The sequence below is a fragment of the Ranitomeya imitator genome, chromosome 1 (genome assembly GCF_032444005.1).
Source record: "Ranitomeya imitator isolate aRanImi1 chromosome 1, aRanImi1.pri, whole genome shotgun sequence".
Lineage (NCBI taxonomy): Eukaryota > Metazoa > Chordata > Amphibia > Anura > Dendrobatidae > Ranitomeya > Ranitomeya imitator.
Window position 1 is genome coordinate 721,881,298 of NC_091282.1, and position 26,309 is coordinate 721,907,606.

At 43.4% G+C, this 26,309-nt stretch overlaps 1 long non-coding RNA gene across 1 annotated transcript in view; it reads left to right on the forward strand.

The window, feature by feature from the left end:
• Positions 1–2,854: 2,854 nt before the first annotated feature.
• Positions 2,855–26,309, forward strand: part of LOC138643923 (uncharacterized) — a 29,866-nt gene continuing 6,411 nt past the window's right edge. Inside the window, exon 1 of the long non-coding RNA XR_011314436.1 lies at positions 2,855–3,225. This is a non-coding gene — a long non-coding RNA (uncharacterized lncRNA). The remainder of the gene's footprint in view (positions 3,226–26,309) is intronic.

Consider the following 26,309-nt stretch of genomic DNA (forward strand, 5'->3'; position numbering starts at 1 on the left):
AATATTGATATCATTTAGGTTTTGTTGGTTCATTCACTTTGCATTTTCTAATTGATAAAATAAAATATTAGTACTTTTATTTTTGAAAATATTTTTACTTTGCAGAATTTTGTCCACACCTGTCTAAAAGGTGTGCACTGTACTGTATGCTAGCATGTGTATTATTTTTGTGTGTGTGTGTATATATATATATATATATATATATATATATATATATATATATATATACATACATACATACAGTGGGGCAAAAAAGTATTTAGTCAGTCAGCAATAGTGCAAGTTCCACCACTTAAAAAGATGAGAGGCGTCTGTAATTTACATCATAGGTAGACCTCAACTATGGGAGACAAACTGAGAAAAAAAAATCCAGAAAATCACATTGTCTGTTTTTTTAACATTTTATTTGCATATTATGGTGGAAAATAAGTATTTGGTCAGAAACAAAATTTCATCTCAATACTTTGTAATATATCCTTTGTTGGCAATGACAGAGGTCAAACGTTTTCTGTAAGTCTTCACAAGGTTGCCACACACTGTTGTTGGTATGTTGGCCCATTCCTCCATGCAGATCTCCTCTAGAGCAGTGATGTTTTTGGCTTTTCGCTTGGCAACACGGACTTTCAACTCCCTCCAAAGGTTTTCTATAGGGTTGAGATCTGGAGACTGGCTAGGCCACTCCAGGACCTTGAAATGCTTCTTACGAAGCCACTCCTTCGTTGCCCTGGCGCTGTGCTTTGGATCATTGTCATGTTGAAAGACCCAGCCACGTTTCATCTTCAATGCCCTTGCTGATGGAAGGAGGTTTGCACTCAAAATCTCACGATACATGGCCCCATTCATTCTTTCATGTACCCGGATCAGTCGTCCTGGCCCCTTTGCAGAGAAACAGCCCCAAAGCATGATGTTTCCACCACCATGCTTTACAGTAGGTATGGTGTTTGATGGATGCAACTCAGTATTCTTTTTCCTCCAAACACGACAAGTTGTGTTTCTACCAAACAGTTCCAGTTTGGTTTCATCAGACCATAGGACATTCTCCCAAAACTCCTCTGGATCATCCAAATGCTCTCTAGCAAACTTCAGACGGGCCCGGACATGTACTGGCTTAAGCAGTGGGACACGTCTGGCACTGCAGGATCTGAGTCCATGGTGGCGTAGTGTGTTACTTATGGTAGGCCTTGTTACATTGGTCCCAGCTCTCTGCAGTTCATTCACTAGGTCCCCCTGCATGGTTCTGGGATTTTTGCTCACCGTTCTTGTGATCATTCTGACCCCACGGGGTGGGATTTTGCGTGGAGCCCCAGATCGAGGGAGATTATCAGTGGTCTTGTATGTCTTCCATTTTCTAATTATTGCTCCCACTGTTGATTTCTTCACTCCAAGCTGGTTGGCTATTGCAGATTCAGTCTTCCCAGCCTGGTGCAGGGCTACAATTTTGTTTCTGGTGTCCTTTGACAGCTCTTTGGTCTTCACCATAGTGGAGTTTGGAGTCAGACTGTTTGAGGGTGTGCACAGGTGTCTTTTTATACTGATAACAAGTGTAAACAGGTGCCATTACTACAGGTAATGAGTGGAGGAAAGAGGAGACTCTTAAAGAAGAAGTTACAGGTCTGTGAGAGCCAGAAATCTCGATTGTTTGTTTCTGACCAAATACTTATTTTCCACCATAACATGCAAATAAAATGATAAAAAAACAGACAATGTGATTTTCTGGTTGTTTTTTTCTCAGTTTGTCTCCCATAGTTGAGGTCTACCTATGATGTAAATTACAGACGCCTCTCATCTTTTTAAGTGGTGGAACTTGCACTATTGCTGACTGACTAAATACTTTTTTGCCCCACTGTATACAGTATATATATATATATATATATATCTAATATATAATTGCCTAGAATACTACTTCCTGCAATTTGTGCCAACTTCCTGTCCGGAGCTAATGTCCGGAGCTAATGTCTGGAGATAAGTGACGTCAACAGTGTCCAGTGTCTGATTGGTTGCCGCCTGCTGTGAGCGACCAATCAGAAACGTGCCGTACTGTGACACACTCCGCCCGCCATTTTGGTGTGATTTTTGAATTTTTACCTCACAGCAAGTTTCTACTGCGTGGAGGCGGGCCCAGTGACGTTGCTCTTCAAGCTCCTGCCGAATTTCGTCAAAAAAATGATAATACCATTTACCAAAACTATATATATTTAGTTGTGAAGTGGTTCAGTGACATTTTCACACCAATTTTGAACTTTTGTTTGGTGTTTTCTCCATATACTGCCTATTATTCACTGACTGTTATATTGAGAGACTGCCGTTTATTAACCTCTTCTTTGCCACATTGGGTATATTGCTCTATTATTTGCCACATAAGGACATTGTCCATTATTGCCCAGCAATTTCTCTGCAATGTAAACTGCCTATTTATTAATATCTGCATTCCTGCAAAGAACTATTGCCTATTATTAACTGGCTATTTTCCTACTACCTGACACTGCCTCTTATTAACCTGCTGTTTGCCACCACCACGCTTAAAGCTGTTTAGCTTAGCCAACATGAGCTCTAATAGTAAGGATACTAATGACACAGAGCCCAAAGCTGCTGATGGCGCACGTAAGATTAGGTCTGATAGAAAGTATACTAATAATGCAGAGCTGGTGAGTGCAGCCATTTTTTGTTCTTTCTTACTATTATTTATTAATTGTATTATTCTTACATTTGAATAAATAAAGTATATATGGATTCTAGACTCCCGATTCTTTAGAATCGGGCTGCCATCTAGTATATATATAAAGTAGACCCCCCCCCTTCTTCAGAAAGTCAGGATCTGTATGAGATTTCTGCTGTACAACGTGGCACTGTGCACACCCATAACACATAAAATTCTATGGCTGCCGGATGCGATGCCTCCAGATGTGCACACCACAGTGGTCATGCAGGGTTCCTTCCTAATGACAAACATACATGCTCCCAGAAAGGCACCAGGGAAACAATCAGTCATCTGATAAGCAGATCTGATTGTCAGCCCTTGGTTCAGCAGTGGGACGCGTTACACCCAGGGTTGGTCACACTCGCTGCTGTGGGACTCAGCCAAAGAAAGAAAACATTCTGAGAGAGGAAATATTACAGCAAGTCGAGGGACGGAAGTAGAGAGCAGCGAGTCCTGGGCTGGAGCTACCATACACTGGCTCACTGTCTTAACTTGGGGGATAAGTCATCTGGAAGAAGAATAAACTAGTAAGTAACTTATTGGGCCATCTGTGGCCCCGGCTCCTCTCTTCTCTGTGGCCCCAGCTCCTCTGTGTCCCCCCATTTCCCTCTGTCTCTGGATTCCTTTGGATGAGCACTATCAGATTGTGCTACTTTCTGTAATCTCACCCATTCATCTGCTCATATTACCTGCACTCTCCGCTCGGGGCCAGATACCTAATTCAATACTTCGCACACCGGAGAAGAATTTGGATACACCCCACGTACCTAGGGAACCTTTATGTGCGATACTCCCCTACATACTAGAGAGGAGAACATTCAGGTTTGCTAACCCCCTACAGCTGTAAATATAGACCTCACAATTCACACGGTAGAAGAAAAACGTTTGGCGTTTTGGATACAACTCAACCACCACAAATTGGACGCACCTTCAGATTAGATACACCTCAGATACATAGTTACAGAGTTATATAGGTTGAAAAAAAGACTTTGGTCCATATATTGGAGAAGAGTTTCCAGATTAGATACACTCCATATACAGAAGAGGAGCTTTCAGATAACAGTTGTTAGATTAGATTAGATAGATCACACATATTGGAGGAGTGTTTCCAGATTAGATACACTGCACATATCTAAGAGGAGATTTCACAAAAGTTTTTAGATTAGATACACCATACATTTTGGAGAAATGTTTCCAGATTAGATACACTCCAAATACTGGAGTTGTTAGCTTTGATACACTACACATACTGGGGGTGAAGTTTTCAGATGAGATACACTGCACATAACTGAGAAGAGATTTCAGATAACAGTTGTAAAATTGGAAACACTAAACATACTGGGAGTGAGTTTCTAGATTAGATACACTGCACATGTCTAAGAGGAGAGGAGATTTCACAAATGTTTTTAGATTAGATACTCCACACATATTGGAGGAGTGTTTCCGGATTAGATACACTCCAAATATCTATGAGGAGCTTTCGGATAACAGTTGTTAGATTAGATACTTCACACATACTGGGGGAAGAGTTTCCAGAATAGTTACACTCCATATATCTAAGAGGAGCGTTTGGATAACAGTTGTTAGATTAGATACACCACTCGTAGTAGGGGAAGAGTTTCCAGATTAGATACACTCAATATATATAAGAGCAGCTTTCGGATAACAGTTGTTAGATTAGATACACCACACATAGTGGGGGAAGAGTTTCCAGATTAGATACACTCAATATATATAAGAGCAGCTTTCGGATAACAGTTGTTAGATTAGATACACCACATGTAGTGGGGGAAGAGTTTCCAGATTAGATACACTCCATATATATAAGAGCAGCCTTCGGATAACAGTTGTTAGATTAGATACACCACATGTAGTGGGGGAAGAGTTTCCAGATTAGATACACTCCATATATATAAGAGCAGCCTTCGGATAACAGTTGTTAGATTAGATACACCACATGTAGTGGGGGAAGAGTTTCCAGATTAGATACACTCCATATATATAAGAGCAGCCTTCGGATAACAGTTTTTAGATTAGATACACCACATGTAGTGGGGGAAGAGTTTCCAGATTAGGTACACTCCATAAATCCAAACAGACTACAGTTTTTAGATTAGATATAGTCCACTTTTTAGATACAAATGTTCAAAATGGACTTGAACATTCAGAAGACTTTTCAGATTAGATACCCTCTTATAATTATAAGCTATTAATTAACAATGTTGGGAGTAATTAGTTCTTTCACTAGTTCACCAAGTCGTGCCCACGTGATCAGTGCATGGCCTCCACTGTACAGTCTAGGTTACGGTCTGTTTTCGGGGGACGCTCATCATTATCATTTATGTACCTTTTTATTGCACTTTTATGTGCAATCTGCAGCAATTACCAATGCCTTGCACAACACTATCCAATGATTTATTCATCTTTGCTCATCTTCTTGAAGGCAATAAAATAAAATCATTGTCACCACGTCACCATAGATCCAGGCCACGCGTGAAGAGGATCAATATTTAGGCAACTTTGCCAAGCTGCAATTATAGGAAAATGATGGCACTGAAATGCATCAGAATGGCTGTGATTCGGGACGGATCCGGTCACACCCTGGTCGATGACAGATCGGTTGTCCTCGTGATGACTTCATGCGTCCCATACACACACTCACATATTCGCATTTCTCGTTTTGTCCTTTTCAAGCACATTCCTGGACTCTCCCACCATGGCTCGGCACACCCTGACAGCTCCACACTCCACGCTGCTATTTAAACAGCAGACGTGCTGATCTTCTTACCGCATTTTATATAGAAGTTAACATTCCCTTGCTCCTCTGCCCTGGGTGTCCGTTGTGAAATATCTTATTTCCTTCCAAGTTTTAAAAAAACATTATTGAGTTCATTTTGACAATTGGTGCAAATAATGTGGTTTTAACCTTAGAGAAAATTTGAAAATAGACTTTATATAACGGCAAAACACAATAAAAAATTGACATTTACAAAATCGTAAAATGCTAAGGTCTTTTCTGATTGGATTGATACAATGATTCTTTTAAAAGAAATCTATAAGTAAGACAGACCAAAATCCCCCCCATAACTGCAACTAGGTCTTTGAAATGGAAATCAATAGACACCTTTATATCTTTTATCTGTTGCTGCATTTCTGAGAAATGATTATTTTAATTCATAGGTAAATTAGATGGTAAGTGCTTTGTCACCCTCAGAGTGCCTAACAACCAATGCCTTTTGAGCTTGTTTCTCCAACCAGCGTCTTAAAGGGATGGTCTGAAGGCAAAGTAATTTTCATTTTAAATCCTGACCTATTTAATGGCATAATCTAAACTATTTTTTAATATACTTGCATTAAAAAAATCACCTATTCTTCCCAAACTACACACAATCAAACTGCTTTTCTATCTATCTTTTCTGACTTCCTTTTTTATGTTGCTTCGTTTGAGAGTCCCAGTGCATGCTGGGATACTCAAATGAAGTGTCCTCAGGGGGCAAGGCTGCAGTGACTGTTGCAACCTCTGCACCCTCCCTGAAACGAACGTCACAAGTGATTTCACTGATCTCTGCATGCCGGTTGCACATAGACTGTACTCTGATGCCATCGGTGTGCGGTCTGTAATTTTCACAGACCCATAGATCTGCATATAAGCCAAAATTGCAATCAAAAACAAACATGTGTCCGTGATTTTCTTTTGTGGACACATGGTTCGTGTAAAAACCACAGACATGTGGACAGTTCCATAGATTATAAAGGGCACAAGTTCTATCTGAGAAAACCACAGATCGAACACGTACATGAAAAATAACATGTGAATGAGGCCATAGATTGATTAATAGCAATATTAAGATATCAGTCAAACTTAGGGTACCGTCACACAGTGGCACTTTAGTCGCTAGGACGGCACGATCCGTGACATTCCAGCGATATCCTTACGATCTCGCTGTGTCTGACACGCTACTGCGATCAGGGACCCCGCTGAGAATCGTACGTCGTAGCAGATCGTTTGAAACTTTATTTCGTCGCTGGATCTCCCGCTGACATCGCTGAATCGGCATGTGTGACGCCGATTCAGCGATGTCTTCACTGGTAACCAGGGTAAACATCGGGTTACTAAGCACAGGGCCGCACTTAGTAACCCGATATTTACCCTGGTTACCAGTGTAAATGTAAAAAAAAACACTACATACTTACATTCCCGGTGTCTGGTCATGTCCCTCGCCTTCAGCTTCCCGCACTGACTGGTGAGCGCCGGCCAGCCGTAAAGTACAGCGGTCACGTCACCACTCTGCTTTCCGGCTGTCCGGCGCTCACTGTCAGTGCAGAGAAGCACAGCGCAAAGGGACGCGACAGGAATGTAAGTATGTAGTGTTTGTTTTTTTTACGTTTACGCTGGTAACCCGGATAAACATCGGGTTACTAAGCGCGGCCCTGCACTTAGTAACCCGATGTTTACCCTGGTTACCGGGGACTTCGGGATCGTTGGTCGCTGGAGAGCTGTCTGTGTGACAGCTCTCCAGCGACCAAACAGCGACGCTGCAGCGATCGACATCGTTGTCGTATCGCTGCAGCGTCGTTTTAGTGTGACGATACCCTTAGGCTAGGGTCAGAAGGCCATAGATTCTCTCATCCGACAGAATCAGACCGATTATGCAGATTACATTCTGATCAGAGTGTCAACAAATTGTGATATGATTCTCACGAATTAGAGAATCGGAGCACGCTGTGGTGGAGAAGATGGAGAGAAAAATGTCTCCATCTTCTTCATTGTGTCAGTGCTCGGAAATCAGACTGCACTCAGATATCAGAGTGCGGTCCGATGATGACAGGAGACAATGGCTCCTGCGGTGCATCACTGAGGTTACCTGAGTTCAGGCTCTCACTTTACAACAATGCTGTGTGAGAATTAGGATTAGGGCTATGGGACCTCTTTCCCGGCGGCGGAGGGATGCACAGCGGATGATTACCTCCGCCTGTCATTTCATCGCTGGAGCCCCTGGAGAGCACTGACATCACCCGATGTCAAGGTTCTACATAGTAGATTGTTGTGGGACCCTCGTTATCAATTGGACTGCGGCTGAAAGGTATGTATAGGTTGGTTTATTATGTTATTTTTATTAAAGGAGATGAAGGCTTCAAGGACTTAGGTGATTGGTAAGTATGTAATCCATGTTATGTGTTGTATGTTATATGTATTTGTGGAGGAATGGGGTCAGTGGGTGCTCTCGTCCGCTGGCTCGGCTGTCTCTAGCAAGACTGCATGGACCAGGGTTCATACCACTGAACGCCCGCTCTATCTCCCGGTGGGCAATACACTGCACAGACAACACAGGGTTAAGGTAAAACAGTTTGGCAGTACTTTATTGAACCACAACACACAATAGCAAACAGAACAATCCCAGCAATTACCCCAAGATGGCGCACATTACAGGGCCTCACGCTTCCACTGACTCACCGAGATAATGGTAGATGTTATGTCAGAGCTCCCAGGGTCACTACTCCATCTGTGGTATGCACACAGAGAGGAGGTAACTACAAGTGTAGGGAGATATCGGAGAGCAGTCCGGTGATCTTCAGCCGGGTCCGACAGACCCTCGGCTAAGATCCTGAAGAGTCCCCTACCAGAAGAAAAGAAGTCTCTTTTATACCCGAGGTCTGTAAGCTATTTTTAGAATTACCCAGGGTCCTTCAGACCAACATCAAGATAAGGTAAACAATAGTGATGAGATCCACTCAATCTATTTGTACAGTCTTTCCCTCTCTGCTTTCCAAGTTACCAAGCTGGTTCCAGAGTATAATGCACTATTAGCATATCAGCACACATCAATAAACAAAGCTTAATACACCCTATGTACAGTCACTATTACAGACTAAAGGTACTTTCACACTTAACGATTTTGTTAACGATATCGTTGCTTTTTGTGACTTAGCAACGATATCGTTAACAAAATCGTTATGTGTGACAGCGACCAACGATCAGGCCCCTGCTGAGAGATCGTTTGTCGCTGGGAGTGATCAGGACCTTTTTTTGGTCGCTGATCACCCGATGTCATCGCTGGATCGGCGTCTGTGTCGCCGATCCAGCGATGTGTTCACTGGTAACCAGGGTAAATATCGGGTTACTAAGCGCCAGCCGGCCGTAAAGCAGAGCACAACGGTGACGTCATGACGTCACCGCTGTGCTCTGCTTTACGGCCGGCGCTCACACAGTGGACGCCGGGGGACGTGACAAACATTGGAATGTGAGTATGTACTGTTTTTGTTTTTTTTTATCTTTTACAATGGTAACCAGGGTAAATATCGGGTTACTAAGTGCGGCCCTGCGCTTAGTAACCCGATATTTACCCTGGCTACCCGGGGACTTCGGCATTGTTGAAGACAGTTTCAACGATGCTGAAGTCTTTCCCCTGATCGTTGGTTGCTGGAGAGAGCTGTCTGTGTGACAGCTCCCCAGCGACCACACAACGACTTACCAACGATCACGGCCAGGTCGTATCGCTGGTCGTGATCGTTGGTAAATCGTTCAGTGTAACGGTACCTTTACACAGTATGTTAGATAGTATATCATTTGGCATGTCTGTCTTCTTGACCCACCAGACATAAACACTTAAATTCACAAGCCAATATACAGATAAAAAAAATCAGTTCTTTTTGGTTTACAAAAGCATGGTTGTCTGGGAAATTAAAATACAATCTGGTTTCTTCACAGTATGTTCTGTATGTTTTTTTTTTTTTTGCATTCAACACATTATCCGGATGATGGGACTACGACTGTTCCATCATTGGCTAATATGTCACTCACTGACGGTGTAGTCCCATCAGACGATACCTACACACACACACACACACACACACACACACACACACACACACACACACACACACACACACACACTGACACAGCCCCCGGACAGCCCGCAGATCCCCCAGACAGGCCTGGACAGGCCCGCACAGCCCCCGCACAGCCCCCGGACAGGCCCACACAGCCCCCGGACAGCCCTGCACACCCCCCAGATGGGTCTGCACAGCCCCGGACTGCCCCCAGACTCCTGGACAGGTCCGCACAGCCCGCAGACCCCCGGACAGCCCCACACAGTCTGCAGACCCTAGCACCGCCCACAGGCCAGTCAATCTTGAAGAGTCTAGTCTGTGAAGGCTGGGTCACACCTGCTGATGATGTCATATCAATTTCCAGTGTCAGGAAATTGACGTGACGTCGGCGGATATTAGCGACGGCTGCAGCCTGGGGGTCACGTGACTTGGACTCAGCTGCCGGCATAGCGCCGCTCACAGGCTAAAATGGCAACAGAAGGTATTTACAAAATCCATTAAGGGCCCCGTGGGGATACATTGGGGGGCTAATTGAAAGTAGTGAATAACCCCTTTAGAGCTGTGAGCACACTGTGCCTATAGCCTGTAGAGATGAGGAATAAATATTTCTACTCAATAGGAAAATTGTCAGGGTGGCTTCATCTTCCCTAGGATCAGCTAGAGTTAGGAACTTTAAGTAGTTGAACTTGATAAACAAGTCAGCCCACTTGTTATGTACATGAGTAATGTATTGTGAGCCAAGGAAAGCAACTTATTTTGCTTTCCAACTGGTGCCAATAGATATCTGGCTTGCGCATGGATGCATACTATGACCATGTGTTTGAACCCTTATACAAAAACCAGTTGTCCATGAGATACGATGTGAGTACATTCCCTGATGTCCACATCGGCCGTATATCTCCTGATCTAGCCTTAACATCCTCATTGGCATATATGAAGCTGTTGAGTTCTGCGAAGGAGACCCCTCGGTGGGTCGGAGGTATTATGTTCTGTACTCAAAACTAGTTTCAAGAGCGTCCAAATTCATACTGCTAATGCTGATCAGGCTAGAATGGGCCACGATTCCATATTTCTGTCAAGAGACTTCATAGTTACTTGTCTTTCATGAGAAACTTTTTTTTTAGCATGCCAAATCATAGAAATGAGCTAGTCTCATAAAAGTGTGTTACAGCACATTTCTAGAGTATGCTATAACTTACTTGTAAGCGACTGTATTGCCATGAACCCTAGATCGTAAGTAGACCCGTTACCTTTTCTCTGTGCAGAGAGGCTGATAACACTGGGGAACAATTTGAAAAAAAATTTCTGTTGAGTTAGGTTTTTGAGCTAATTTATACTAAAATTGGCATGCTGATTCCAAAAATGTAGTCAGTTTTTTTCTAGCACGTCAAGTTTTTCCTCCACAACTTACCTGCCAGAGAAGCACAATTGCACTGATATCTGTAATAAGACTTGTTATCTGATTACAATTCGACTCATATAGAGCTACGTGGCAACTTGTAAGAGTAGTCACAACTGAGACAGTGTGGTGAGAGGTGTGTGCAGCTCCCAATACGTCATAATTATCAATATCTTTACACAAAAAAAATTTTCATAGTAGGAATAAATAGGATTTGTGATAGCTTTTCTCTTTACATTGGGCGCTTAGTTGTAATTTATATATCTTTTATGATTTTTTTCTTTGTTCGTTTTCAAAGCTTGTAACTTTCCATCTCGGTGTTTTATTTACATATGTACATATTTCCTTTGTTTCAGATCATGTCTGCTCCTTCTTCTCGTCGTGAATGCCTATTTGTACTATTTAAAAAAAAAACACTTTTTAGGTACAGTAGTTTACATATTTTTGAGAAGACAAAAATCCTATAGTTCAAAAACTTGACGTGATAGAGAAAAACTGAAATCATTTCTGGATTCAGCATCCAAAATTTAGTTAAGAACAGTTGTCTGACCTAACTCCTAAAAAATTGTGTTCCCCAGTGTAATCAGTTGAATACAGTCGTGTTATATTACAAGGCATGGTGGGAGTGGTCGGAAAATAACATTGGGCTATGTTCACACGTTACTCTTTTGGTGCGTTTTTTTCTTCAGCCAAAACCTGCTCTCTTGGCAGTAAAAAAAAAAAGGTGAATAAAGGTAGAAAAAAGTTATCGCTCTGGCAAGAAGGGGAGCATAAACGAAAACACAAAAACGGAAAATGGCCTGGGGGATAAGGGGTTAATTTGCATAAAAAATGCATAAAGAACCGCTGCAAAAAGGCAATATGTGAACGTCCCCTTATGAGCTTGTGAGCAGCTTGAGGTCATAGAAATTATCGCTGCATTTTGTAAAAAAATTAAAAAGATTTTCATCAACTGCTAAATCAAGCATGTACTCCCACCCGAAGGTCAGAAAATAGTTGGTATATTTTCACACACATATTAAAATATTGTTACTTATTTATGAATTTCAAAACACAGAGATTACATTAAGTTAATTGAAGCTAGGAGGTGTCTAAACTAGAAAATATATTATCAAGTAGTCTATAAAAAAATCAAGAGATAGATGGGGGGTCCTGAAGAGGGGAGCAACTCTCGCTTTGGGGGACCTGTACTTGTGTGCAAGATGAGAAATTGTAATACTTCATCTTTCCTCCGGAGGCAGTGCATGCAAACTGAATATTTGCTGCCAGGTTTTCCTGCTCAGAGTTTCAGCGATGGGAGAACAAAATCATAAGACATGGCCAAAAAAAGGAAAAAACAGGACAATCCCATTTTCTGTTTCAGGTTTCTGTATTTTTTTTTTTTTTATAGAAAAGAATAGCTCAGCTGTCTACATTATTCTTGGCATTGGAGCAGCAGAAATCGTGAAGAACAGAGCCCTAATGCCAGCCTACACCAGATACACTGACTAGAGGCATTTATTGTTAAAGAACTGGTTAATCCCGTCGCTGACACTATCCAATATGCACCCCATCACGGTGCCGTCATCATAACATTCACTTATCTCCATGTATCTTTCCCTTACATTAGCCAATGCAGCATGTGTGTATCTATTAATGAGAATTTTCCTGGACTGTCAGGATGGGATAAAACTTGGCGTAATTTTCAGAGCAGAAAAATCAGATGCAGAAATTTCCACATAAGTATTTTACGTTTTGCAGGGCGGTGGATTTTTCAATTTTTTTGCGTGGATGCACCCTTGAAGTACTCTGTTCTGTGTCATGGGAGAAGTGGCTTTTTTTCAACTGGCAGAGAACTTCCTTTCCGGTTCCCTGGTAACCTTATCATGTGTTTGCTCCCCAAGGTCACAAAGACCTTAAAACAGCAATCCTACATGCACAGCCATTGTACATACAGGAGTAGACAGAAGCTCGGCATTCTCTCATATCAGTTACAGCACACCGAGCAAGTAAAGAACGAAAATTACACCCTTGTAACATGAACTTTGGCCATTACCTGTCATTAGATGTCTAACCAAAAATTTCAGCATATGAAAGTGTGTAATTTCGTACATCATGAGATTCAGTTACAGAAAATGAATGTAGCAGAAACTAAAACTTATAGCGAAGTAGCGATTACACTGCATCCTACCGATTACAGCCGCAGATCTGAGTGCTGACACATGGAATGTAATAGGGTTAAAACGTTGTAGGCCCATCAGCTTCTTATCCAAATTTAAGGATTGATGCCACACAAACTCTATGACCTTAATTAAAATATCCTTGTTGGTTACTCTGGAATACCGCTAATTCCTATTGTTGAGAAGATGCGATTTGCTAGCCTAATTTTCTAATAAAATAACACATGCTATGTGCGCATGTTGAGTATTTGCTTGCAGAAATTTCTGCAAGGTTTCTGCATTTCTTGACAGGAAAAACGCTGCGGGAAAAAATGCTAGTTTTTGCCAAATTTTTGTATGTGTTTTTTATACAGCAATGAATGTTTTTTTTTTTTAGGTAAATAAAGATATTTTAAAAAAAGTTTTGCTTCCTAATTTCTTGGTTCAACACCACCTTTTTCATGCTGATGCAGAAGCATCAGGGCAATGGGATTAGGGCTTGGAGCAACTTTATAATGAGAACGACAACGATCCGTGACATTGCAGCGTCCTGGATAGCGATCTCGTTGTGTTTGACACGCAGCAGCGATCAGGATCCCGCTGTGACATCGCTGGTCGTAGATGAAAGTCCAGAACTTTATTTGGTCGTCAGGTCGGCGTGTATCGTCATGTTTGACAGCAAAAGCAACGATTCCTGCAATGTTTTTTCACAGAGCTAACAACCAGTGAGAACGATAAGTACGTCACTGGATCGCTCCTGCATCGTTCTGGAATTGCTGTGTTTGACATCTCTACAGCGACCTAACAGCGACGCTGCAGCGATCTAGCTTCGGTCGGATCGTTGTCTATATCGCTGGAGCGTCGCTAAATGTGACGGTACCTTTAGCAGCTGTCATTGACACCTAGCTCTAGGCTTAAGGTACCGTCACACTAAAGGCCCCTTCACATTAAGCGACGCTGCAGCGATACCGACAATGATCCGGATCGCTGCAGCGTCGCTGTTTGGTCGCTGGAGAGCTGTCACACAGACCGCTCTCCAGCGACCAACGATGCCGGTAACCAGGGTAAACATCGGGTAACTAAGCGCAGGGCCGCGCTTAGTAACCCGATGTTTACCCTGGTTACCATCCTAAAAGTAAAAAAAACAAACAGTACATACTTACCTAACGCTGTCTGTCCTCCAGCGCTGTGCTCTGCACTCCTCCTGTACTGTCTGTGTGAGCACAGCGGCCGGAAAGCAGAGCGGTGACGTCACCGCTCTGCTTTCCGGCTGACCGACGCTCACAGCCAGTACAGGAGGAGTGCAGAGCACAGCGCTGGAGGACAGACAGCGGTAGGTAAGTATGTACTGTTTGTTTTTTTTACTTTTAGGATGGTATCCAGGGTAAACATCGGGTTAATAAGCGCGGCCCTGCGCTTAGTTACCCGATGTTTACCCTGGTTACCAGTGAAGACATCGCTGGATCGGTGTCACACACGCCGATCCAGCGATGTCCACGGGAGATCCAGCGACTAAATAAAGTTCTGGACTTTCTTCAGCGACCAACGATCTCCCAGCAGGGGCCTGATCGTTGGTCGCTGTCACACATAACGATTTTATTAACGATATCGTTGCTACGTCACAAAAAGCAACGATATCGTTAACAATATCGTTATGTGTGAAGGTACCTTAAGCGACGCTGCAGCGATACCGACAACGATGTCGATCGCTGCAGCGTCGCTGTTTGGTCGCTGGAGAGCTGTCATACAGACAGCTCTCCAGCGACCAACGATGCCGGTAACCAGGGTAAACATCGGGTTACTAAGCGCAGGGCCGCGCTTAGTAACCCGATGTTTACCCTGGTTACCATCGTAAAAGTAAAAAAAAAAACACTTCATACTTACCTTTCGCTGTCTGTCCCCGGCGCTGTGGTTCTCTGCACTGACTGTGAGCACAGCGGCCGGAAAGCAGAGCGGTGACGTCACCGCTGTGCTTTCCGGCTGGCCGGCCCTCACAGTCAGTGCAGAGAAGCACAGCGCCGGGGACAGACAGCGGAAGGTAAGTATGTAGTGTTTGTTTTTTTAAAATTTTACGCTGATAACCAGGGTAAACATCGGGTTACTAAGCGCGGCCCTGCGCTTAGTAACCCGATGTTTACCCTGGTTACCAGTGAAGACATTGCTGAATCGGCGTCACACACGCCGATTCAGCGATGTCTGCAGGGAGTCCAGCGACGAAATAAAGTGCTGGACTTTCTGCAGCGACCAACGACATCACAGCAGGATCCTGATCGCTGCTGCCTGTCAAACTGAACAATATCACTAGCCAGGATGCTGCAACGTCACGGATCGCTAGCGATATCGTTCAGTGTGACGGTACCTTTAGCAGCGGTCATTGACACCTAGCTCTAGGCTTAGTAATGAAAAGGTGTCAACCTGACACCCTCATTTCTACGCCGATAAGTAAACACAAACACACACATTGCCACCAGCCTATGTACAGGTACTTCTCACAAAATTAGAATATCACCAAAAAGTTAATTAATTTCAGTTCTTCAATACAAGAAGTGAAACTCATATATTATATAGAGTCATTACAGAGGGATCTATTTCAAGTGTTTATTTCTGTTAATGTTGATGATTATGGCTTGCAGCCAATGAAAACCCAAAAGTGATTATCTCAGTAAATTAGAATACTTTATAACACCAGCTTGAAAAATTATTTTAACCCCTTCAAGACCCAGCCTATTTTGACCTTAAAGACCTTGCCGTTTTTTGCAATTCTGACCAGTGTCCCTTTATGAGGTAATAACTCAGGAACGCTTCAACGGATCCTAGCGGTTCTGAGATTGTTTTTTCGTGACATATTGGGCTTCATGTTAGTGGTAAATTTAGGTCAATAAATTCTGCATTTATTTGTGATAAACACGGAAATTTGGCGAAAATTTTGAAAATTTCGCAATTTTCACATTTTGAATTTTTATTCTGTTAAACCAGAGAGATATGTGACACAAAATAGTTAATAAATAACATTTCCCACATGTTTACTTTACATCAGCACAATTTTGGAAACAAAATTTTTTTTTGTTAGGAAGTTATAAGGGTTAAAATTCGACCAGCGATTTGTCATTTTTACAACGAAATTTACAAAACCATTTTTTTTAGGGACCACCTCACATTTGAAGTCAGTTTGAGGGGTCTATATGGCTGAAAATACCCAAAAGTGACACCATTCTAAAAACTGCACCCCTCAAGGTACTCAAAACCACATTCAAGAAGTTTATTAACCCTTCAGGTGCTTCACAGCAGCAGAAGCAACATGGAAGGAAAAAATGAACATTTAACTTTTTAGTCACAAAAATTATCTTTTAGCAACAATTTTTTTATTTTCCCAATGGTAAAAGGAGAAACTGAACCACGAAAGTTGTTGTCCAATTTGTCCTGAGTACGCTGATACCTCATATGTGGGGGTAAACCACTGTTTTGGCGCACGGCAGGGCTTGGAAGGGAAGGAGCGCCATTTGACTTTTTGAATCAAAAATTGGCTCCACTCTTTAGCGGACACCATGTCACGTTTGGAGAGCCCCTGTGTGCCTAAACATTGGAGCTCCCGCACAAGTGACCCCATTTTGGAAACTAGACCCCCCAAGGAACTTATCTAGATGCATATTGAGCACTTTAAACCCCCAGGTGCTTCACAGAAGTTTATAACGCAGAGCCATGAAAATAAAAAATAATTTTTCTTTCCTCAAAAATGATTTTTTAGCCTGGAATTTCCTATTTTGCCAAGGATAATAGGAGAAATTGGACCCCAAATATTGTTGTCCAGTTTGTCCTGAGTACGCTGATACCCCATATGTGGGGGTAAACCACTGTTTGGGCGCACGGCAGGGCTCGGAAGGGATGGCACGCCATTTGGCTTTTTAAATGGAAAATTAGCTCCAATCATTAGCGGACACCATGTCACGTTTGGAGAGCCCCTGTGTGCCTAAACATTGGAGATCCCCCAGAAATGACACCATTTTAGAAACTAGACCCCCAAAGGAACTAATCTAGATGTGTGGTGAGGACTTTGAACCCCCAAGTGCTTCACAGAAGTTTATAACGCAGAGCCATGAAAATAAAAAAAAAAATTATTTTCTCAAAAATGATCTTTTAGCCTGCAATTTTTTATTTTCCCAAGGGTAACAGGAGAAATTTGACCCCAAAAGTTGTTGTCCAGTTTCTCCTGAGTACGCTGACACCCCATATGTGGGGGTAAATCACTGTTTGGGCACATGCCGGGGCTCGGAAGTGAAGTAGTGACGTTTTGAAATGCAGACTTTGATGGAATGCTCTGTGGGCGTCACGTTGCGTTTGCAGAGCCCCTGATGTGGCTTAACAGTAGAAACCCCCCACAAGTGACCCCATTTTGGAAACTAGACCCCCAAAGGAACTTATCTAGATGTGTGGTGAGCACTTTGAACCCCCAAGTGCTTCATAGAAGTTTATAATGCAGAGCCGTGAAAATAATAAATACGTTTTCTTTCCTCAAAAATAATTATTTAGCCCAGAATTTTTTAATTTTCCCAAGGGTAACAGGAGAAATTTGACCCCAATATTTGTTGTCCAGTTTCTCCTGAGTACGGTGATACCCCATATGTGGGGGTAAACTACTGTTTGGGCACATGCCGGGGCTTGGAATTGAAGTAGTGACGTTTTGAAATGCAGACTTTGATGGAATGCTCTGCGGGCGTCACGTTGCGTTTGCAGAGCCCCTGATGTGCCTAAACAGTAGAAACCCCCCACAAGTGACCCCATTTTGGAAACTAGACCCTGAAAGGAACTTATCTAGATGTGTGGTGAGCACTTTGAACCCCCAAGTGCTTCATAGAAGTTTATAATGCAGAGCCGTGAAAATAATAAATACGTTTTCTTTCCTCAAAAATAATTATTTAGCCCAGAATTTTTTATTTTCCCAAGGGTTACAGGAGAAATTGGACCCCAATAGTTGTTGTCCAGTTTCTCATGAGTACGCTGATACCCCATATGTGGGGGTAAACCACTGTTTGGGCACACGTCGGGGCTCAGAAGGGAAGTAGTGACTTTTGAAATGCAGACTTTGATGGAATGGTCTGCGGGTGTCACGTTGCGTTTGCAGAGCCCCTGGTGTGCCTAAACAGTAGAAACCCCCCACAAGTGACCCCATTTTAGAAACTAGACCCCCCAAGGAACTTATCTAGATATGTGGTGAGCACTTTGAACCCCCAAGTGCTTCACAGACGTTTACAACGCAGAACCGTGAAAATAAAAAATCATTTTTCTTTCCTCAAAAATTATGTTTTAGCAAGCATTTTTTTAGATTCACAAGGGTAACAGGAGAAATTGGACCCCAGTAATTGTTGCGCAGTTTGTCCTGAGTATGCTGGTACCCCATATGTGGGGGTAAACCACTGTTTGGGCACACGTCAGGGCTCGGAAGTGAGGGAGCACCATTTGACTTTTTGAATACGAGATTGGCTGGAATCAATGGTGGCGCCATGTTGCGTTTGGAGACCCCTGATGTGCCTAAACAGTGGTAACCCCTCAATTCTAACTCCAACACTAACCCCAACACACCCCTAACCCTAATCCCAACTGTAGCCATAATCCTAATCACAACCCTAACCCCAACACACCCCTAACCACAACACTAACCCCAACACACCCCTAACCCTAACCACAACCCTAATTCCAACCCTAACCCTAAGGCTATGTGCCCACGTTGCGGATTCGTGTGAGATATTTCCGCACCATTTTTGAAAAATCTGCGGGTAAAAGGCACTGTGTTTTACCTGCGGATTTTCCGCGGATTTCCAGTGTTTTTTGTGCGGATTTCACCTGCGGATTCCTATTGAGGAACAGGTGTAAAACGCTGCGGAATCCGCACAAAGAATTGACATGCTGCGGAAAATACAACGCAGCGTTCCCGCGCGGTATTTTCCGCACCACGGGCACAGCGGATTTGGTTTTTCATATGTTTACATGGTACTGTAAACCTGATGGAACACTGCTGCGAATCCGCAGCCAAATCCGCACCGTGTGCACATAGCCTAATTCTAAAGGTATGTGCACACGCTGCGGAAAACGCTGCGGATCCGCAGCAGTTTCCCATGAGTGTACAGTTCAATGTAAACCTATGGGAAACAAAAATCGCTGTACACATGCTGCGGAAAAACTGCACGGAAACGCAGCGGTTTACATTCCGCAGCATGTCACTTCTTTGTGCGGATTCCGCAGCGGTTTTACAACTGCTCCAATAGAAAATCGCAATTGTAAAACCGCAGTGAAATGCGCAGAAAAAAACGCGGTAAATCCGCCATAAATCCGCAGCGGTTTAGCACTGCGGATTTATCAAATCCGCAGCGGAAAAATCCGCAGAGGACCAGAATACGTGTGCACATTCCTAACCCTAACCCTAGCCCTAACCCTAACCCTAACCCTACCCCTAACCCTACCCCTAACCCTACCCCTAGCCCTACCCCTAACCCTACCCCTAACCCTACCCCTAACCCTAACCCTATTCTAACATTAGTGGAAAAAAAAAAATTTCTTTATTTTTTTATTGTCCCTACCTATGGGGGTGACAAAGGGGGGGGGGGTCATTTATTATTTTTTTTATTTTGATCACTGAGATAGATTATATCTCAGTGATCAAAATGCACTTTGGAACGAATCTGCCGGCCGGCAGATTCGGCGGGCGCACTGCGCATGCGCCCACCATTTTGGAAGATGGCGGCGACCGGGAGAAGACGGACGGGACCACGGCTGGATCGGTAAGTATGATAGGGTGGGGGGGGACCACGGGGGGGGGATCGGAGCACGGGGGGGGGGGGAATCGGAGCGCGGGAGGGGTGGAACGGAGCGCGGGGGGCGTGGAACGGAGCACGGGGGGGCTGGAACGGAGCACGGGGGGGTGGAACGGAGCACGGGGGGGGGTGGATCGGAGTGCAGGGGGGGTGATTGGAGCACGGGGGGGTGATTGGAGCACGGGGGGAGCGGACACGAGCACGGGGGGGAGCGGAGCACAGGGCGGAGGGGAGCCGGAGCAGTGTACCGGCCAGATCGGGCGGGTGGGGGGGCGATCGGAGGGGTGGGGTGGGGGCACACTAGTATTTCCAGCCATGGCCGATGATATTTCAGCATCGGCCATGGCTGGATTGTAATATTTCACCCGTTATAATGGGTGAAATATTACAAATCGCTCTGATTGGCAGTTTCACTTTCAACAGCCAATCAGAGCGATCGTAGCCACGAGGGGGTGAAGCCACCCCCCCTGGGCTAAACTACCACTCCCCCTGTTCCTGCAGATCGGGTGAAATGGGAGTTAACCCTTTCACCCGATCTGCAGGGACGCGATCTTTCCATGACGCCGCATAGGCGTCATGGGTCGGATTGGCACCGACTTTCATGACGCCTACGTGGCGTCAAAGGTCGGGAAGGGGTTAAAATCCGAAATGTTAGCCTCCTGAAATGTATGTTTAGTAAATGCACTCAATAGTTGGTCGGGGCTCCTTTTGCATCAATTACTGCATCAATGTGGCGTATTATGGAGGCGATCAGCCTGTGGCACTGCTGAGGTGTTATGGAAGCACAGGTTGCTTTGACAACAACCTTCGGCTCGTCTGCATTGTTGGGTCTGGTGTCTCTCATCTTCCTCTTGACAATAACCCATAGATTGTCTATGGGGATAAGGTCAAGCGAGTTTGCTGGCCAATCAAGCACAGTGATACTGTTGTTTTTAAACCAGGTATTGGTACTTTTGGCAGTGTGGACAGGTGCCAAGTCCTGCTGGAGAATTAAATTTCCATCTCCATAAGGGTATGTGTCCACGTTCAGGATTGCATCAGGATTTGGTCAGGATTTTTCATCAGTATTTGTAAGCCAAAACCAGGAGTGGGTGATAAATGCAGAAGTGGTGCATATGTTTCTATTATACTTTTCCTCTAATTGTTCCACTCCTGGTTTTGGCTACAAATACTTAAGTAAAATCCTGACCAAATCCTGATGCAAGCCTGAACGTGGACACATACCCTTAAGCTTGTCGGCAGAGGGAAGCATGAAGTGCACTAAAATTTCCTGGTAGATGGCTGCGCTGACTTTGGTCTTGATAAGCAAATAGATCAATGGCTGCACTCAACTGTACTAAAGCAAGGAAATGTGCGATACATGAAATGTGAATAGCATAATGGCTTGTGAAATCTATGAAAAAACACATGAGATGCTTAGCACATGATTTGGCCAAAAAATGTCATTATCTCAGTAAATTAGAATACTTTATAATACACCAGCTTGAAAAAATTATTTTAACATCCGAAATGTTCGCCTACTGAAATGGATGTTCAGTAAATGCACTCAATACTTGGTCGGGGCTCCTTTTGCATCAATTACTGCACCAATGCGGCATAGCATGGAGGCGATCAATCTGCAGCACTGCTAAGGTGTTATGGAAACCCAGGTTGCTTTGATAGCAGCTTTCAGCTCTTCTGCATTGTTGGGTCTGGTGTCTCTCATCTTCCTCTTGACAATACCTCATAGATTCTCTATGGGGTTACAGTCATGCGAGTTTGCTGGCCAATCAAGCACAGTGATACTGTTGTTTTTAAACCAGGTATTGGTAGTTTTGGCAGTGTGGACAGGTGCCAAGTCCTGCTGGAGAATGACATTTCCATCTCCAATAAGCTTGTCAGAAGAGGGAAGCATAAAGTACTCTAAAATTTCCTAGAAGATGGCTGCACTGACTTTGGTCTTGATAAAACACAGTGAACCTACACCAGCAGATGACATGGCTCCCCAAACCATCACTGATTGTGGAAACTTCACACTAGACCTCAAGCAGCTTGGACTGTGTGCCTCTCCACTCTTCCTCCAGACTCTGGGACCTTGATTTCCAAATGAAATGCAATATTTACTTTCATCTGAAAACAACACCTTGGATCACTGAGCAACAGTCCAGTTCTTTTTCTCCTTGGCCCAGATAAGATGCTTCTGGCTTTGTCTATTGGTCATGAGTTGCTTGACACAAGGAATGCGACACTTGTAGCCCATGTCCTGGATACGTCTGTGTGTGGTGGCTCTTGAAGCAATTTCTCCAACAGCAGTCCACTCCTTGTGAATCTCCCCCAAATTTTTGAATATCTTTTTCTTAACAATCCTTTCAAGGCTGCGGTTATCCCTGTTGCTTGTACACCTTTTTTTTCTACCCCCCTTTTTCGTTCCACTCAACTTTCCATTAATATGGAAACAGCACTGTATGAACAGCCAGCTTCTTTAGCAATGACCTTTTGTGGCTTACCCTCCTTGTGGAGTGTGTCAGTGACTGCCTTCTGGACATCTGTTAAGTCAGCAGTCTTGCCCATGATTGTGGAGCCTACTGATATAGACTAAGGGATCTTTTTAAACACTTATGAAGCCTTTGCAGGTGTTTTTTGTTAATTATTCTAATTTACTGAGTTAATGGCTTTGGGATTTTCATTTGCTGTAAGCCATAATCATTAACATTAATAGAAATAAACACTTGAAATAGATAACTTTGTTTGTAATGACTCTGATATTAAATAGAGTTTCACTTTTGTATTGAAGAACTGAAAAAATTAACTTTTTGATGATATTCTAATTTAGTGAGAAGCACTTGCAGGAGGGTTAACAGAACGAACACATATAGGCTGTAACCAAACAGCAACTGTTAATTTTAAAGAGAAAAAAAAATTGCATGGGTTTCCACGTAATTTCAATAACCAGCAGAGGGAAAGCTGACAGCTGAGGGGTGATGTTAATATTCTGGGAAGGAGCCAATAGCCATAAATGTTCCCAGGCTATTAATATCAGCTCACAGCTGTGTGCTTAGACTTTACAGGCTAGTTTACAGGGGACCCCAGAAAAAAATTGACATAGGGCCCCCCTATAAAATCTACCCAGCAAAGGCTAGGCAGACAACTGCTGGCTGATTTTAATAGCCTAGGAAGGAGACTAAAAATATCAGCTCTCAGCTGATGAAAAAGCCACAGAAAAGGCGCATCCATAAGAGGAGTTAAATCTGGCGCTTAGCCTCGCTCTTCCCACTTGCCCTGTACCCCGTGACAAGAGGGGATCATATTTGTGGGGTTGATGTCACCTTTGTATTGCCAGGTGACATCAAGCCCACAGGTTTGTAATGGAGAGGCATCTATAAGACACCTATCCATTAGTAACCCCACAGTGATATTGTATAAAAACACAGACACCCAGAATAAAATCCTTTATTTTAAATAATGACACAGACTCCTTTAGTAATCTTAATTACCCTGTGCAGACTAACCGTGAGAGACTTGAGGTGGTGTGCCTATCCACCCTGACTACGGGACCTCTGCCCCGACCGCTCCACTACTGGCCTTGAGTGTGTGGCCTGGAGCTTACCAGGCAGATCGTCGAGAACCTGGGACCTACATCCCCGACACCAGCGCTGTTCAGCAGCATCTTCCAGCGGAGGCAAAGACTGCAACACTTAGTGGATTTTGCCCCGGCAACTCGCTACCTCGTCTGAGAAAGCCAGGATACGCCATTTCTGTTGGGAGACAGTGCTTCACCTTCCTCCAGGAACAGGCCAGAGACTTTGTGCGTTGCCTACGGTGCCACCGTGGGATTTCAAGCTCCCAGCGCCGGGAAATCATTGGATTGATAAGTTTACCAGTTTCCTAACCGTTTGTTCCTACCCAGATACCAAACCCAAGTTTATTTCCCCCTTAACCCTTACTTTGCCTGCATGGCGTAATCCTTGTAATAAACCCGTTAACTCTTGTTCTGCCTCCGGCTTCTCACTGCATCCCGCGTTCCTCCTGTATCTCATAGTAGCACGTATTTTAAGGCCCTGACGCATATTAGACTAATGTTGGATGGACCTGCCAAAATTGGATGTATGGGGGCCTCTTTCCTCCCAAACATCATCTGTCGGGGAAGCGAAGGATCTAACATGTCTGATTTTGAACTACGGATACTTTTTGTTCTCCTGGAGATAAGTCACCACCAGAGGAGTCTGGCATCGGCTCTCTCATAGAAAGCTTAAGAGCGCTTGGCTGTGCTGAATGCTCCTATGTATGAGGAAATCAGGAGACATACAGAAGCTGTTGGATTAAAAAAATATATGGGGGGCTTTAAGGTATGTGCACACGTTGCGGATTTGGCTACAGATCCTCAGCGGATTTGACGCTGTGGATCTGCAGCTGTTTTCCATGCGCTTTACAGTAGCATGTAAAGCTATGTAAAACCAAATCTGCTGTGCACATGCTGCAGAAAATTCGATGCAGATTTGCTGCGGTTTATTTTCTGCAGCATGTCAATTCTTTGTACGGATTCTGCAGCGTTTTACACCTATTCTTTAATAGGAATCCGCAGGTGTAAAAACGCAGGTGAAATCCGCACAAAAACCACGGTAAATGTGGGTAAAATACAGGGTGTTTTACCTGCGGATTTTTCTGAATCTGTGTGGAAAAATCTGCACACAAATCCGCAAAATGTGCACATACCCTTACAGTTGGACTTCTTTAGTCAAAATCTGTGATCTATAGCCCTAAAGATGACCATACACATTAGACCAAAATTGACCGACCACAACAGTAAATCATTTTAGCTGACCGGAGGCTGACCATCATTGCCCGGAACAAAGTTGATTATGTTGAAATTTCTCATGGTTTACGTACAAAAGATTTTTATATATTTATCTGGAAAAATGTTCACAGAAGGATTGTTCATCCTTGACCTAGTATTATTGGAGACTTAAGCTAAATATGAAACAAGGGTAAGGACAAGTTTACAAAATAAAAAAAAAAACCTTAAAATATGTACTTTATTAAATAACAAGAAAAACGTACCCTCAGCCTAAATAGTAGGTAGGACAGTGGACTCCAGGGTAATGGCGCCAGATAGTCCTACATGGGCGCCGTGGGCAGACAATTTATAGCGGCAGTTTAGTGTCCGCTAAACAGGAAGTAGTTTTACATGCACCTGTTAAAGTATTTAAGGAGGATTCATAGGTATGTAGTTGCAGCCTTTTTATGGACAACTTCATACTACCACGGTATCACCTCTCCTGATGAACCCATGTCTGGGGGAAATGCGTCGAGAGTTATGTGTTGATCTATGCGAGGAGTCACTTTATCTGGACCCACAACTGCCTATATCTAACAGATGAGTGCAAAATTGCACACTGAGGATATATTTTTTCTGCAGGAACAAACGTTATATAATTTGGCCTTGTGCTTGTAGTTGGGGGGTTTAGTGACGCAATATAAAATGTGGATTGTGGTATCTATCTTTATATTTGTTGGTTACAAACATGTTTCCTTGGAGTAGTACCAGTTGTAATGAGTTTTTCTCTGGTACCATATTGAAGTCATTATGATGCTGCAGAGTACCTAAACTATTTCCCTGTGTATATACATCTGTGTGCATAGTTTTTTAGTATCTGTCTCTTTACTCACATCACATTGTGGGTGGGCCTTATGTTCGCTTTAACACACGATATGCCATTACAAGATATTACAAGCCATCTGGCCTTCTATTTCTGACTGTCTCCTTATAGATTGTAGTTAGGAGAATAGGGACAGCCATCGCATGAGCGGGGGCGACATTCTCGAATTTCTTAGGGTGCCAACCTCCGCATCTAGGTAGGCATATATATACAGGTGTTGTATAGCGTCTAGGGAAATTGCACTTACATCTGCACATCTATATAACTAAGTGAATGTTAACACTGGTATATCACTGGTACTACTATTACATGTGGGTGGGTATTCCTCTATTTGTCTATTGAGGTTTTTTGACAAAGATTTTTATTGATCTAGTATTATTGGACAACTAATGGACAGTCTGAATGGCTGTATGGCCTAAAATGCGTATGACTGCATCACCGAAACAGAAGTCCACCAGTTACCGTAATCAATAGTTCAACAATTGCTCAACCATCAACCTACTTCTACATAATATATGTGGCTCCCTTTAAGGGTTAAGGCGCATAATGCATTTTTAGTTCATTTAAAAAATGCACAAAAGCAATTAAATTCCACATCAGCTTTTTTTATCTTCTTGCAGTTTCAAGCTGTCTTTTTCATGTCCTTCCAGCTGCTGTGACATCACATCCCTTTCCTGGAATAAACCACACTTGTGCTTTCTGTTGTTGTGGAAATGCATGTAGGACATATAACTAAGCAGCAACACTTGCACGTGTTTTTTTTAATGCAAAAAATAAAATCTCTATTAAAGTCCATAGAAT